The 17,468-nt window shown below is 41.1% G+C and overlaps 1 protein-coding gene across 1 annotated transcript in view; it reads right to left on the bottom strand.

Annotated features, from left to right (window-relative positions):
• lrrc24 (leucine rich repeat containing 24) overlaps positions 1-16,310 on the bottom strand; it is a 23,698-nt gene extending 7,388 nt beyond the window's left edge. Inside the window, exon 1 of the mRNA XM_008334720.3 lies at positions 15,857-16,310. The gene's annotated coding sequence lies outside the window, so the exon portion shown is untranslated. The remainder of the gene's footprint in view (positions 1-15,856) is intronic.
• Between the last annotated feature and the right edge of the window lie 1,158 nt (positions 16,311-17,468).

Below are 17,468 nucleotides of genomic sequence, written 5' to 3'. Positions count from 1 at the left end.
CATATACACAAACACATTCAGTCTGCCTCTTTCTGTCTGTCTCTCTGAAAGGCAGAGACACATGTGCTGCGAAGAGATAGAGACACTGAAAATGGACAGAGTGTCAGTGAAGCCGGCGTGGAAGTGCCTGTAATTTGTGTTCTTAATAATGGCTTCCAAAGGTGAAGCGCCCACGCCTACGTCCTACGTGTTCTATTGACATTACTGTCTCTGCTCTGTTTGTCACCTTATAAATATTTTCCTCAGGTGAATTTCAACGCACAACATTCTCCTCAAAGACTGAGGCACAAACATCTGCCAAGTCTTTGTCATGGAGGTGATACTATTTATAAAGTTGTAAACAAAAAGCTGAAGTTCAGGGAAAAAAAAAATCTGTGAAAGCTAAAATAAACATGAAGTAAATGTCAACCATGCTAGTAAAGTCCAAAAAGTTATAGTCAACCTAAAATTAGCTGCTGAAAAAAATAAAATAAAACAACAACAGAAAAACAGCCTAAAGTTAGCAAAGATGGCTGCTAGCGGTTAGCTCAAGTTTGTCAGAAAATCCAAAGCATCTTTAGGTTTGTTTGCTAAATGTTAGCCCAAAGGCAAGAATTGTTCTGCTGAAAAATGTAAAGGTTTCTAAATGTTGCCCAAAGGCAAGAATTGTTCTGCTGAAATGGGTTGAGTTTGGACAAACACAGTAGCTTAGAATTAGCTCTAAGTTTGTTGGGTAACCAACAGAAACTTAGTAAAAACCATAAATGTGTTGAATGGGATTGCATTCACAGTCCGACTGATGGTTTGAACATTTCATTTCCGGGCAGTGAAGATATTGAAATGGCCGTTCGCTGTCAGAATCTCTGACTTATTTGGACTACACTGTTAGTTCCAAAATGAAATTACCTTCCTAACATCTCCGGAGGCATCAAACCCTAATCCTTTTATGTTGGAAAAAAAAAAAAAACCCACATCAGTGTCGGCTGATAGTTGCTGTTCTTTCACAGAAACATGTTCTTCTGATATGAACCCATCATGGAGCAACTCAACCGTGTACTTTTCCCCACTTCAATTTCAGGAGGAACATGTATCGTTCTGCTCCAGTGTGTGTGCGTTTGTGTGTGCGCGAGCTCCAACATGGCAGAGACCTGAGATCCACTCTGATACAACAGCAGAACCACTTCAGAACTGCAGCCTTCATCCACTGTGGCAGTGAATCTAATGGAGACACTGCAGCGATGGAGAAGCGCAGCAACACAGGCTCAAATGTCACAGCGAGTCTGTCGACCTGCACCGCTGACCGCACGTACATCCAGTGTGCCACGCTGCAGCCACGACGTCATCCTCCTTCTTCATGTGCTGGACAAGCAGCCGTCCCATTGGTCCAACCTCAGACTCTGGTATGAAACACTTTCTGCCCGTGTCTTTTCCTGTTTATTTATTTATTTTTAATTTTTACATAAACTAAGGACCTTTCTAAGTTCAAAGATGAAATTCTCAACAGCGTTTTCATCCAATTCAATCAGAATCAGTGACAAGTACATTTATACAGACAAAATACGACCTATGGCCCATTATAGTAAAATATATTTTTCAGGGAATTTTCTTCTTTCAGTGTTAAAATCTATGAAATGGTAACAGTAATAAAGTGTGTACTTTTATATAAAGGTTATAAATTTTTTTTTTTTATAAATTTGTAGTGGAGTTTCCAATGTACAATACTTGAACACAAAAGACTGAACTCCACAGACAAACTACCTGTGGTTGATGCTCCCTTGTTTTTAACCACAGTCAAAGGTAAACAGTTCCCTGTTGGTTAAACAAATGTGGAAGATGTTTTCACTTCCGTAATAGCTTTAAACTCAGCTTTGAGGAGTTTTTTTCCAATGGAAATTAGCTTTTATTTATTTATTTTGTTTTTACAAAAAAAAAAAGAAGAAGAAATTCCTGCCTGACACCCTGAAAAGAAACACAACAAGAAGCACAGGAATAAACAGTAGAAGCGGTGGAGCAGATCATAGAAATGAAGTCGGCGTAGCGTGGAAACCTGAACGGACAGATGACCAGTGTTTACTCATAAAAGTATAAATCCTCTGTACAGTGCCCAGCTCTGGCCCTGGTGCTGCGGCAGAGAGGCAGGCATGAGAGAACAAACAGATTAACTCATGCCTCACTGCCTCTGCTTGTTTGCACCAGTGAGAAATTTCATAGTTTTTTTCCCAGCGAGGCCAAAAGTAGATTATGTAAAAATACCCGAGGGATGGCTGTTCCTCCTGTGATTCTCCAGTGTGTCGTTTGACTATGTCCTATGTTTTCTCTGTGTTTTTAGAAGTCACTGAGTATTTTACTGTTTTACATCATTGATGTAAAACCACAAAAACCACCAGGTCTTAAAAAAAATATATGGAATTATTTTTCTTTTTTATGTATATACGTCAAATACCAAGAGGGAAACGGAGGAATACATGCACCAGAGAGATCTTTTACACTCTTTGAACTCTTGACATCATTGTTAGTATGAACACAGACTTATGTTATTGCAGTAGTAATTGTCTATGGCTTAAAAAGTGAAAAAGGACAGAAACATTTAATTTGCTCCTGAAATAACTTGAAAACCTGATGTTGGAGAAATATTAATAACATGTATTACTGATATTTTTTATAGACCATTTAAAGCTCATATTTTGTACACAGAATGAAACCCATTAGGTGCCACCATTTGTGGACTTTTTGTTTCATAACAAGTTTGAAATCATTTATATTCCTCCTGTGTGTTCCCAGTTTTTATATATTTTTTTCTTGTTCTCTATTTCCCTCAGTCCTCCTCTCCTCTCAGTCTGCAGACGGCGTTCTCTCCCACCGTTCTCCCCTGCGTCCAGCTTCTCTGGAGGTACGTTCCTGCTCTTCACAGTTTTTCTAATTACTCCCCAATCCTGTAAAAAGCTCTAAGACAGAAGTGTCCTCACCGTGTTCAAGACAGACTCTGGCTCTAACTGTATAAAAAAAATACCTGAGGTCCAACGTGTCCTCTCAAAAATACTCGGGTCTTCATCAAAGTGTGCGCAAAGAGCTTTGAATTCTAATGAATTTATTTGGTGCATAACAATTGGCTTTGTTCAAATGGCAGAGTAATTAAATGCAAGCCACCCAGTCTTGAACATTTCATGCATTTTAATCCAGACAACACTGGGGAAAATTGGACATTTTGGAAATTCCACCACATTAGAATCAGGCCACATTAGAATATCTGTCTTTTCCTCACTCACCAGACTCTGAAGTCATGACTATTGCGAACAGAGAGCGGTGCAACCACTGCTGCAGCGTGAAAGAAGATAAAACCATTAAACCATACAAAACCAGTCGCAGGGCCTGGATCGACCCGGGGGCCAGACTTTGGACACATTTGCTTTTACAGTGTAGTATGTAATTTGCCTGAGTAGATATAAATTAAATTAAACATTTTCTGAAGTGTAAGTTACGAAAGTAACTCCTACAGCATTCATTAGCAACTACCTGAACTGATTTAATGATACGACAACAGAATATTTCTGCTGTTTTTTTCCCCCCACTCTCCCATGGGCTCAGATGCTCACTGCATATCTATTATCTTTACCAGGCTTTAATCTATCTCAGGGAAGCATCCCTTAAGGAAACAGGGGGTAATGTGGCCCCAGACCAGCCATTTATTTCCTATAACAGTAAAATCACTCGGTCTAGTCTTTTTAGTGCCAGAGAGGCCATTAGTAACAGTGCAGACACACGGAGGAATATTGGATGTTAAAGCTGTGGAGGCAGGACTGCCAGAAAATACTCTCATGTGTTTGTTTTCTTACAAGGTTATATGACTTTATAAATGTTTTTGAACAAAAGTTATTTCACATTTGTTGTGGAAATCACTTGTTTTAGGAACTATCGTAGGTACTGAGCGTCAGCAAATAGTCTTTTTTCTTCTAAATCAGAATTAAAAATGACAAAAATAAGGGAAAATAATGGAGGAGGAGAAAAAGAAGGAGACTGGGGGAGAGGTGATATCAAGAAATGTAGAAGAATAGAGCAAAGAAGAAGTAGGTGAAGGGAATGAGGGAAAGGAAGAAGGAGAAGTAATAGTAGACAAGGAGGAAAAAAGATGTTAGAGGTAGATAAAAGGTAAGAAAACAGGAGAGACGAAGAAGATGACAAAATGGAGAAGAAGGAAGAGAAGATGATGGAGAAGTATTGGAAGAAGAGCGATAATGAAAGGAATCATTGGAAGGGAGAGAAGAGGAGGCAGTGAGCTGAAGAGGAGCAGGAAAACATAGAAGATAAGAAGGAGAAGAAGTTTAAAGGGAAGATGACAGGAAGTCTTTCTAAAGACTCCAGAGACTTTTATTTTGACAAGCCTCTTGATAAGTGGGAGAGAGTCTGGTTATTCTTTAAAATATATCTCCGTGCTCCCAGACTGTTTGCATTTTAGTGAGAATTAATTTTATTCTCTACGCCCTGGGACCCCTGGTGTACAGAAGCAGAAACAGCAGTTTATTTATGACATGACCTGAGGGCAGTTTTTTTTTTTTTTTTAAAAAACCTTCCTTCCATAATCATACATCTTTCATTGACTTTTTCTGTAATTCTCTGACCCGTTTTTCTTAGTTTCTTTTACACCAGCCTGCTCTCTCTCTCCCTCTGTCTCCCTCTCTCTCTCTTTCATACCACTTGATTCACATTAAGCCAAAAATGTTAAATAGTAATTCTGAAAACTGCGAAAAATATGTTGCCCAACCCCCGGCCCCATTACTGTCTGTTTCATTTAGAGCACATAAGAAATCAGCCAGATTAATTCAATGTGACCCACATAAGCTCTTCTGTCGCCTCCTCTCTGCAGAAAAGCGCCGATACACTTATTAACAGGAGCACGTCTAATTTCCTCCTCGCAGCTCTCCAAACAAGCGTGAAGAGAAATTATGTATTTCCATTGTAGGGGAAAAGAGAGAGGGGAAAAAATTGAATTTTGAATAGCGTCTAGTTCTGTCATTGAGTTTTTGTTACTTTCACGGTGTGATGACTTTTAAATGGCTTTGGCTTATTTGAAAAGTGTCAGAATGGAGGAGAGAAGAGGGGAGAAAAAAAAAGACACCAGCTGAGAATATGAGGAAATGCAGAACACGGCGTGTGTTGTTTGTTGTTTGTCATTTGTTGTTACGGTTGGAGACGAACATCAATGCAAATGACACCCTGCCAGGTAGAGAAAATGGCTGTGACATTTCAGTGTTTTTTTGGACATAATAATGGCACACGTTCTGAGTGATGAAACACAGAGACAGAAACAACCTTATGGAGTGTTCAGGGTCTGTAAACAGAAAAAAAAAAAACAGGACGAAGATGAAAAATATAGCTGCTTACTCTGCTCTGCGCTATCTCGTAATCAGCCTGCCTTCACCGCGCCTCTGTCTGTGTCATGCTGATGTGGAATTCTGTGTCTAAGAGGTCAATTTGTTCATTTCAGTCTCCATAATCCTCAATGGAAGCTGCGTAATCTGCACAATCAGATGCTGGTTAGCTGAGCTGCTCTCGGTGTTGGATTAAAAAAAAAGCAGGTCAGCAGTAAAACTATCTGCACTGGCAGTGTGGAGGAGGAGGAGGAGAAGTAGGAGGATAAGAAGAAAACAACATGTAAACAGTACGATTAGAGCCGGCTGTTGTTGACTCTGACGGGCAGAGTGTGAAGGGACAGCGGCTGCAGAGACCTGATGGTTCATGTGGCGGCCGACCGATGTCAAAGGGAAATCTAATAAACTCCTCATCACACGCCCGCTCTGTTCAGCTTCAGCTTTCATTTGCTTCAGGATGCACGCGCTCTCTGGACAGACACGGGGTCAGCTGAGTCTGAGGTGATGGTTAGACACCATTAAAATCCAGAGTCTCAGTTTTCGTTAACCAGGGACACGAACAAATAACCTGTCAGTGACCCAGAGAGTCAGCCTGGGAAAACTTGTCTGTCCTGGACAGTTCTGATCTGGCAGTTATGTTACACAGTGTGTGTCTGTGTGTGTGCGCGCTGTTGTACAGTATGTCGACTGCATTCATGAAGCAACATCAGGTCAGGTCCTGGACCTGACAGGGGGCGCAGTCTTAGAGATGCACTGAGCAAATCCTGACTTTATTTTGGGTTTAGGTGTAGCTGAGATGGGGCAATTTCCTCTGCCCCATCATCTGTGAAATACCCAAAGTCTGCAGGTTCTTCTGTTGAAGATGCTTCAGCTCAGAATAATGTCGCCACAGTCACTTCTGCTTCTGCTTTTACTCTTCGAGCAAAAGAGCTGACTTTACTCTTAGTGGTTCAAAGACAGACCGGATCAGGACTTTGTCTCGGAAATAATCCAATTTCCTCCTGAAATTTATTCCTTGCTGTGAAAAAAAAAACCCAAAACAAACAAACAAAAAAAACAACCCCACAACATCTGTTAAAAACTCATTTCCTCTCCCGGCTTCAGATCCACTTTAAGCCTGTGTTTTTTGTATACTTAAGAATTACATTTGTATCTCCGCTCTTCACACACTGCTGCCTTTTCACTCCTTAAACAACGACAGCCACAGCCAAACATTCACAGCAGAGACAATTCACCGCACGGAGCCACTCTGATTTTATCTTTTTTTTTCTCCTGAGGAGAGATGGCAGCGAGATGCAGCAGACAGCAAAGTGCTGCAGGCGGAGGTAGAGTTCACATCCCCTCGCTGCCATCAGGTGCAGGTCGGCCTCATTGGTTGTTATGGTAACTCCAGTGATGAGGGGAAGGTCTGATTGCGGGGCCTGAAGGCCAAGTGCCGCGCCTGTGAGCTGGTGTTAGGCAAACAGCTCCAGTGAAATAGAAGCTGTCACTTCCCGCCAGAAAATTGCTTACACGGACTTGAGCTATGTGATGTCCCAGAGCTAAATCGTAAATTCTCTTTCAGTCCGACTCTCTTTCTCCAGTTTGGAATATTTTTTTCCTCCCTCTCTCTCTCTCTCTGCCTCCTGTGTTTTTTTCCTCCCTCCTGCTCTTTTCACTGCTGCTCAGAAATCCTCCATCATTTTCCTCATATCTGACCTCTTTCATTCCTCATCCCTCGTCCTTCTGCTCTGACTGACAGGTTCTAAATCACTTGTCTGGCAGTATCCTTTGGTCCACAAATAGACAGAGGCCAAGGCACAAGGAGAAGGCTGGGGCACTAACCATAGAGCAACACACTGACTTTGAGCGATGGTTTCCTGCGTGCACGGCCGCGGCACATAGACACACGCGCATTGTTAAACATGCAGGGCACGCGTTTGTATATATAAAAGTAGCACTTGTGCACAAGCACCAGCCTCGGAGAAAAATCAGGGACAAGCAGTGTGAGTGGCACACACGCACGCACACACGCGCGCACAAGCACAGGGAGATACACACTTATGCAGTCGCACATCCTGCCAGCAGCAATCATCATTCACTGTCACACTGCAAGTCTGATTCAACTACACACTCGTGTGTGTGTGTGTGTGTGTGTTTGTGTCAACAGCATAGGAAGCTCTGCTCAGTTAATAAGCCACCATTGATTTCTTTATTTTTCCGACTACCACTGTGTCCTGCTGGGCCTCGGCACACATTGATTTTCAGTGTGAAAAACAGATGTTGTGGGAAGAGTTGGGGGATTACATTTGTGAATGTCTGCAGTGAGGAGATACAAAGTAAAGGAGTTTGCGTGGTTTGTTGTGTGTCTGGACCCGGTTTGCGTGTGAGTAAGTTACCTGTCAGACTGAGCTTGAACAGAGTACACCTCTTAGCAGCAGCAGCAGCAGGAGTTTCTTCTTCCTACCACTGATTCCCATTTCTTCTTCCTCCCACTGATTCCCAGTGGAGCGTTTAGTCCAAACCCCTCAGTCCATCTCCCTACGCTTGGACAAACCCAGTAAATCTTTGCCTTTTTAGGAGTTTTAACCTGATAAGCTGCTGGGACAGGAGCTGAAACACTATTGATATGGAGAAAATACTGAAGCCTAAACAGAGCCAAACGGTCAGAGCTGACATGACACTGGTGGAGCTTCTGTCATAGAGCGTGTATAACGGAGGGTTTTAGATGCTACTTTATATGAACGAAGTCAACAGGGTGACGTATTCATACAGACAGAGCAGCAATTTGACCAAAGTACTGTTTTTACCATCTGGCTCTAAGGATAATTATTCTTTTTGATGAATTTTGCAGTTGTTTTTACCTGATATTTGATGTTTTTTTTTGCATTTTTGCATTTTTTGTATTTTTATGACATACTAAATTTAACACTAAGATAAGCTTTGGAAAATTATTATTATAACTAAACATAGCAAAGCCCTTGGCTACCACTAGGGGTCTGCATACCTCTGGTTGGGTAAGAGTTGTATAAACTTCTATGCGTGTGTTTTTCTGATCGCCCAAGCACTAAGACAGAAACGCAGCAACAAGTGGGTGTGTTTTTTTAAACCACCAAAGCACTAAGACAGAAACGCAGCAACAAAATTAAAGACTAATTTCTTTATGTAAACATCCAGTTAAATATGAAGGCACTCTTTGTCGACCTGTTACTCCAACCACACCAGTGATTATTAATGACCGTGAACATCCATTTGCTGTCAACAGGTTCTTGCTTTGCTGTAACTGCTGCCATTCACTTTGACTTGTAGCTGATAATTTGGAGCTAAGAGCGCGGTGGCAGCCGGATGAATGCATAATCAATATCCATTCTCCACACCAGATTTACTTCATGCTCTCAGTCCAGGAGTGGTGATTACAGCAGCCCTCGTCACCTTCGTTGTCGCCATCGCGGTCGCCGTCGTCATTTCTAAAGGTTTAAATACAGACTTTAAATTCCCGTTGTCGCCTGATGCTTTTCTTTGTTCTCTTATTAAGTCTGTTCTTCATTCCGCTAAACAGCTGTGTAAATAATGGATGAATTTAAAACACCCCCATGTTTTATGCATGGAGACAATGTGGCAGGAATTACGGCGCACGTGTGAAAGCGGCGTCACGTTGTAAATGTTAGGGTGTAATAAGAAAGTGATACTTTAAAGCATTTAGTGTCACGTTAACTGTTGAATTTTTGTTGTTGGTGAATAATTGATGACCTCTGTGCTTTTGGGCTTTCACTTCTTAATAATGTGGCCTTTATGAATTTTTCACGAGCCATGAGTCAATAGAGAAACCCAGTTTTTGTGAAGATTCTCCGTGTTGAACTTAATGCACCTTTTGAAGGCGAACCAACAGTTTATTTTTGCAAAGGTCGGCGTATTCTTTACTTCTTTGAAGTGCGATTGGTAACAACTAAACACCAAACAATAAGTACATGTCATTGTTAGAGATCGGCTTTAGTAAATAACCTGTCTCCCTCTTTGATATGGAGTAGACGGTAAATACATGTTTACAGATTATGACATAATCTTTGTTTGTTTGAATGAATTGTAGTTTCTTAGCTGCATGAATGGTGGTGTTAAATGATGCTGCCACAAAATAGAAAAACAATAACAGATAACCCAGTAATTTTAGGTAGCTGAAATAGAGCATCACAAAACAATAACCCAGTAATTTTTAGGTAGCTGAAATAGAGCATCACATGCACAAGATTAGACAAATATTGACCAAAAATTTAATAAAAGCTAATGGTTAAAAGGGCAAAAAATTAAATAAATACACAAAAAGCAAGTCAACAATAACCCAAAATAGCTCAATGATAAGTGTAACTGCAAAAACGTTTGCAAAAATAAAAAATACAAAGAGAAGATACAGAGCCAGAGGGCAAGATACCACCAAAGTTATGGTTAGTCATCATAGTGTAGCTAACATTAACCATTCATATGGCTAAAAGTTAGCCAACAAGTAGCAAAAATAAAATTTAAAAAAAGTTTGAGTTAAGAGTTGATCCTGGATTTAAGTTTTAAAAATGAAAAATCTTAAATTTTACAACATACAATATCTAGCCTTAAGCCAAATAAATATCTAAAAAAGTAAACCATTAGCAGTCAGTGAACTGTTTGTTGTTTTGATGACCAGTGATTCCCACCTTCAGCCTAATTTATTTTTAATCACCAACATTTTTCATAATCTCCTGCCTGGTAATCAATACTGTGACATTTTGTCAACCCTTCCTTCAACCCTGTGAAACTTATTACTTTACAGTTCCAGACACTGCGTGTTCTGCACTGTGTCGTTCAAACATAATGAGCTAATAACTGAGACGGCCTTTTTACAGAGAGGCTGCACATAAATAAGACTGAAGCCAATTTCCCTCTGACACAGTGGTTATTGTTTACTTTAAACAGTAATCATCCCGACTCTGTGGCCGTGCACTGCAGTCATGTCGGATTTTAAATCGTGTTCCAGCAGCACTTTTGTCACGAGTTTTTGTCCAGAGGTGAAACGTGACGAATTACATTTACCGGCATTACTGTAACTGAGTAGTTTCTGTGAGTGGTTTGTAATGTTTTAGGTAGTTTTCGGGAATAGGTGATTTATTTTTTCAACTTAAGTACATTTCGACTCGAGTATTTGACTTCGCCACAATAGAAAAGAACCCGTAACTGAGTGAAAAATGAAATGTGTCAAAAACAAGCTGCGTTAATTGAACGCCTCTTGTTATTTAAATAGTTGATTAAAAACAACTAGTTGCAAATTGGATTTAAAGTAAATTTTAAAATGGTTACTTTTACTTGTGTAAAGTTTAAGTCAAAGTAAAGATACTTTGACTTATTTACAGTTTTTTCTTTTTTGTACTTTTTCCACCTCTGGTTTTGTCACTTTGAGAAATGGAAGTGTCAGTGTTTCCTACTTTTCACCGTGTCAGCATTCACACACCTGACATTTAACTACTCCCCCCCCCACCACCCTTTTATTTTTAAATCACCTGACAGGTTCCGTTGTCATTTCTTTTCAAATGACAATTTTACCTTTTTTTTTTCACAGGCTCCCCCGTTTGCTGTAATTGTCAAGGGCGGATGATGGACGTGATCACAGCCATTGTGTTCACAGCAGCTGTGCTGTGTGTGTGACAGTAGGCTGGAGCAGCAGAGGAAGTGAGTGAATTCCCTTCATTTTCATCAGTGATCATTGTTCTCTCGGCCAGATCACAGATGAGTCTGACGGAGGACGTGAAGGCCTCTCCTCCAATAACACGCCAATAATTATTATTGTTTTATCACGCTTTATATGAACACTGTTTCTTTCTTTCCAGCCAATAATTATTATTGTTTTATCACACGTTATATGAACACTGTTTCATTCTTTCCTTCTTTCCTTCTTTCTTTCTTTCTTTCTTTTTCGTTCTTTCTTTCATTTTTCTTTCTTCCTTTCTTTTTTTACCAGTTACTGTTGATCTAACTCTGCTGCTGCAGATGGTCCAACATTCACACCAGTGGGTGAAAAACTGTTATTTTTAGTGTTGTAAAAGGCAGGTGAAGATGAGAGTTATGTAACAACATACATTTTTTCCTCTTTTGTTCTACACCTGATTTTTTTGTTTTGTTTTTGGTTCCCTATCACAGCTTCATATAGAACTGCGTGGTTCTACTTGACAGATGTGTCATCGCTGTCTTTTTTTAATCCCTGGGTAATTGTTTTCTTTCATCTGTCATCATTCAAAGGTGTGATAGTGATAGCAGAGTCACCAATAATCCAACGAACTTTAACAGAAGCATGAGTGGCTAGTTTCTGGACATTAAACTGAATTAGTGAGAGTGGTTATCATTCAGTAGTAATACTGTGGGGTATAATGAAGCAGAGACTCACGGATCTACCTCTTAATTCCTACAGCTATTCTGGGAAATAAGTTGGCCTTTGCATAGGATTAAAAATGTCAACTTTCACGACTCTCTTTCGACCCGTTACCTTTTGGTCGTGCTTTTTAAACAGGCTTTTCATCCAGGAAGGTTTTCTTCACTGTTTGCATTGTAAAGTTTTATTTAACCACATGGCTGGTCCATAACAACAAACACCAAAACTGACAGGAATCTATAGACGGAGAGAGAGAAGAAAAGTTGGAGTAGAAGTTGTTAAATCTGAAGGATTTCCTAAGGAGATTATAAATGAACTCTTTCTGTGGCTCTCTTTTTAGATTTCGTGTTTTTTTTATTTTACAAACCAATACAAGTCCAACTATTTTCATTTGTCGATACTGAGTACAGTCACCCGTACTTTTTCAAACATAAACATGAGTGTATGGAGTCACTGAGGCTCGTATCGTTACCAATGACATCTTTCATCTTGAAAATTCCTCGTGGGCCTCTTTCTTACTCTCCCGCCCGGCAGCTTCACCTCACCAACATTTTTTGGCTGACGTCTCTATGATCGCCCGATCAGCACATGTCCAGACCGTTTTCCACCTGAGTTCTCCATCTTCAAACTTCTCCATCCGTGGTGGTTTCTAATCCTGTCTCTTCTGGTCACTGCCAGTAAAAACACACACAAATCTTCATCTTCTGCTGTTTTCACTTCGGCCTCCGCTCTTCAAACCACACACCGTAACAAGTCTCATCACTGTCTCCTTAGCTTTTCCTTCTCCTCTCGCTGTTATTCTTCCAATCACGCATCAGCCCTGACACTCATCTCCACCTACTCCATCCATCAGTGATCTACTTCTTCTCCACCTCTTTTGTGCGCCCTTCATTGGCTGAAAAGTCTCAACAATTCCCCTCAGAGGACACTGTAGTTGCTCAGCACACTGTTGTCTCCCAGCGCTGCAGATGTGTGAGATCAGACGGGTCCCAGGATGATGGATGGAGGGGAATGGCATGACTTCGTGAATGAGTAGTGGAACAGTTCTGCTCACAGAACCAGCTCACATGAAGGGCTCAGAATTTGATCTTGTTTTCTCTCTGAGCCGTTGCATTAGCGTGTTTCCACCAATGTTTCAGATGAGTGAATCGGAATTGTAACCATCACTCCTTTTTATTACCATTCATTTAGAAGTGTGACTCAGAGTCACAGCAGTGTGTGTGTGTGTGTGGGTTTGAGAGTGAAATGAAATCCATGTGGTCACAGTTGCTCATTCCATCACATATACAACGATGCATTTACAGTTTCACTGTTGGGTTTGCCGTCATCAAACTCTCATAAATAATGCCGGGTGAGTGTCGACACCTGCTGACTGTCGATGATGAATGTCGGATGTTTGCATGTATAACACTCTGCCGTGTCGCCACCATTGTTAGCCGCGCGGCGTTGCACAAGGAGAGAAAATAATCAAACTGTGGAAAGTAATCAGTTTTGCTTTTTCCTCATGCATTCCTTTTCAATTTCAGCCGACCGCTGCCATCTGCCTGTGTCGTCGTCAGGCCGGGTGCTGCACAATTACAGCCAGGAGAGATTTCAGTCTTCATTGTCTGACAGACATGAGCCAATGAAAAATTAAAGATCTCTGCAGGCGTAAGAAGTAAGAGCTTGTCTTCACGGATCCGTGCAGATCCCACACTGCATCCTCTGAGTTAAACAAACGAGGTCCTGTCCAGGGGCCCGATGTTTGGCTTCACACTGCGTCATGTGCAGAATAGCAATTACCAACAGGGAAGGAGATGTGTGGAGACTCCTCATTCTGGGGGAATATAACGCTCTTTTTAGCCTGACTGTAGCTTTTAATTGGACTACAGTCCTTGTCTCAGTATATGGACCCATCAGGGGAATTGATTTATTTACCATCCTACAGTATCGTGGGTTATTGTTGAACCACTTCTGGCATTTTTTGACCTTCTTTGTTTCCCATTTGCAATTCCCCCCCCCCCCCAGCTTGTTCAGAATTGCCTTACGCTTAGACATCCTTTCATCAAAGACACTCAGCTCAAACTCTGCATCCTCTGAGTCGCAACACTGCCATCATCTGGGTTTTTTGGTCACTCCTAAACATGTTTATTTTCTTCTTTCATCTAGGTTTGTTGCAGCTGATTTTAAAGCAAAAGGGAAAAACACAGACAGCGGGCGGTGTCGCTGCAAATGGACATATGTGGTGAGTACAAAAAAACTCCTTCAAACGGCCGTGACACATCTCTCAGATTTCTCCAACCGCTTTGACTGTTATTATTATCATTATACCTTTGTCAAGCACTGAACTATGATCGGGTTTTTGTTTTTAAACCTTTAAAAAATTAAAAAAAAAACTTGAATGAAACCTGATGCATTTGTTGAAGGTTTTGATTCAGCTTCAGCTAGTCTTTTTTTTTTTTAAATAACAGAAAAATTATTTGAAAGGAACTGGATTTTAGTCCTTCAGACGAGTTCAGATTCATGGTCAAAGACTAGAGGTCCAGTCTGTGTCGAAAATATTTTAAAAAGTATATGTACAATTTTTTTATAGAACTTTTTGACTTCCTCTGGACCATTCAAACGTAACTGAGAGGACTTATTTTGTATTTATATTGCTTCACCGCACTTCCTGCCAACTGTACTGTGGAGTCGAGCTAATATACACCGTATCTGACGATGAGAATTCATATTCAGCTTTCTCTAATGTCATGTAAACAGGCTGGCTGCTATATCCCCTCTCAGGCAGACGCCGTGTTCAGCAGTAATCTTATTACCGGCCTATTTCATTTTTTTTACTGAGACAACAGTGTCACTTCTTTAACGTTCCCAGGTGAATGGGAACATAACACAGAGGCTCTGCAGAGAAAGTGGTCGTAGCTGTTTTAGTGTGAGAGTCTTATCCTGCGCCATGATGAGGCCGTGGACTCTATTGTTCTGAATCCCACTGGAAGTCACTCCGTTAGTTCATAACTCATTGCTGTTTTGCTGTGACTGTAGTTCATTTGTCCAGATGCTGCATGACATTACATTAAGGACACCTCAGAATGGTAAAAGGAAACGGCTTTGGAGCAGTGGGTAGAGGTTGACCAGAAGGTCAAGAGTTTGATGCAAACTGCCACCAATGTGTCCCTGAAATTTTTTTTTTTTTTTTTTAAATCTGATGCTGTATCTGTACCAGGTCAATGCTGGTCTGAGACTGAACAAATAGAACTGTTTCTTTTTTTGTGTCTTTGTCCATGAAAGCATTCTACACTCTGGCCATTTTTACCTGACTTACATACATTAACTAACAGGTCAATATTAATTTAAGACACTGCCTTAGGTGAAACCCCCGACCACAACACCACCATCCAACATCTCAGTCCAAGCTCTTAATATTAACTTTGGAGGAAAACTAATTTAAACCTGTTTATGTTGTAATAAAAAAACAACTAAAGGTGGCTGTACAGTTTTAAATAAAGGTTTAGACACACACACACACAGCTTTTTGTGCCTTGTGAGGACCTCACACAGACACTAAGACATCAACAACAAATACAAGCCTAATCCTAATCCTCATCCAGACTTAAATCTGATCTTAATTCTAAACCCAACCCAATAGTATTTCATTAATGTCCCCACAAGTACAGCTATATCAGACACGTACGCACACACACATTCATGAGGAAATAGTTGCGCAATTAACGTCGGGCATGTGTTACCGTAAATCATGTTGTACAGTTTGTGTTGACGAGGGAGTCGCATTGATTAAGGCGACGTTAATGTGACACACCAATCACACCAAGTGCTACTTTATCTCACTTTAAGTATCTGCCGTAGTGCCTCCGAGCCAAGAAGCTCCAGCCCAGAAGATCAGTCCAAACACCAAACATCATTTCTCTCTCTCTCTCTCTCTCCCGCTCTCCTGTGATCTCCTGTGCGCTGCAGACAAATCCACTACTTTAAAACCACCACCATCATCACCATCACAGAACAATGTTGCCGGATTACGCTGTAGCAAATGTCACCGCGCTCTTCTCATTCACAAACACTCTCTGACTGATTTCATCCCAGGCGCACAAACCCTTCTCCTCCTCTTCCCTCTCCTCCTCTTCCCTCAGCGCACAAACTGACTCTGCTTTACCGTTTCCCTGACTGCGCAGACCTGGATGTTGGCAGAAGTGTCAAAAGATGATGCAGGATTTTTGGAATAACAAAAATGAAGATCTTCACTTCGGCTCAGTGCACACGGCTGAGCCGCAGCATTGTTTTCCGGTCGCTTTCCCCCCTTTCTTCTTTCTTCTTCCTGACTGGGCAGCAGCGGCTTAGAGTCCACGGCAGCTCAGCTCGTTCATGGTGATTGGATGCTGGAGGAGAAACCGCTCATATCTGCCAAAAGCTGGACGTCAGAGCCGAGGATGGAGGAGTCGGGCTCCTTTTTTTCTGCTTCTTTTTTCAATAATGTTGTCCGACTTTCTGTTGTGTGTTTCACCGTCATCTGTTTGGCTTTCTCCGACGTCGCATACAAACAGTGACCTACTCCGGCAATTATGCCTGCTCGAACTGACTCCCTCCCCCTTTTCGCCCCCCCACTCCCTCTCTCTCTCTCTCCCTTTCTCTCTCTCTCTCTCTCTGAAGAGGGGGGGAGGAGTGTCTTTATTCTTGTTCACTCTCTGTTCATAACTTGGGCGGTCTCGTCGTTGACTGGCACAGATTGTTGCACTTTAATTTAAGTGCAGGTTAATTACCGCGGCTGTAGCGAAATGTGATTAAAAAAAACTCAAATTAAAATGTTTACAATAAAACAGCAGCGGCGGCCGCAGCGGGTTTCAGCACCATGGACAGAACCACTCTCCGTATGAAATGGTTAGTCCTCACCTGACTGTGGAGTCACAAAAATTCATATGAAAATGATTAATGGTCAATATTTTTTTTGTGTGTGACCAAAAAGTATTTGTTGGGACTTTTGTTCTGGCACTTTTTTCTCTGGAAACACGTGCACAGTTGACGTTTTTATTGGTTAACCGTGTTATTGAGATGTCGTACTTCATAACAGATGGTAGGAAAAACTAAGTTTGGTTTAACTAATTAGAAAAAAATTAGAAAAACTCACAACTGTATGACAACTTGACAAAACAACTACTAGACAAACATGGTAGATATTGAATAAACTTTAGCCTCAGTGAAGTGAAGCCAGTTTTATCAGCATTTATGACATCAACCTGAGGCCTGGCTGTGCTTTATTTATTTATTTTACAACCGTAGTTGTTTGTCATCCTAATAAAGTCTTAACTTTCATTTTCACAAGTCGTTGTTAGGACATTTTCTCATTATTTGGGCTTTTGAAAATGAAAAAAAAGAGAAAGAAAGAAAGAAAGAAAACAGCACAATTTCTGATCTGAAGAAGCAGCATTTCTGTGTGGCCAAGGGCAAGTGAATTCCAGCTGAGCTTCAGCCTCCAAACCCCTGCAAAAACACATTACTCAGTCACAGCAGCAGGCAGCTGTTCATTAGTCCACTGGTTGTGGAGCAAAGGCTGAATTTAAAGTGGAGCACTGTACGTTATGACTGTGGTTCCTTTTGCCTTTGTTTTTTTCTTCTGTACCACAGCCAGACCACAGCACCGACTGGTTCAAGATCCCTGCTCCTGTTTCACCAGTGATGTTTGTGCTTTTATCAGTTCTCCAGATGCACTGAATCGTTGGGCTGCTTTTTGAAGAAATATAACTTTTTCTTTTAAGGCTTTTTTTTCAGTT

The sequence above is a fragment of the Cynoglossus semilaevis genome, chromosome 20 (assembly GCF_000523025.1).
Source record: "Cynoglossus semilaevis isolate Cse_v1.0 chromosome 20, Cse_v1.0, whole genome shotgun sequence".
NCBI classification, from domain to species: Eukaryota; Metazoa; Chordata; class Actinopteri; order Pleuronectiformes; family Cynoglossidae; genus Cynoglossus; species Cynoglossus semilaevis.
The sequence above is the reverse complement of the archived record's forward strand: the minus strand, read 5'-3'. Positions and strand labels throughout refer to the sequence as shown.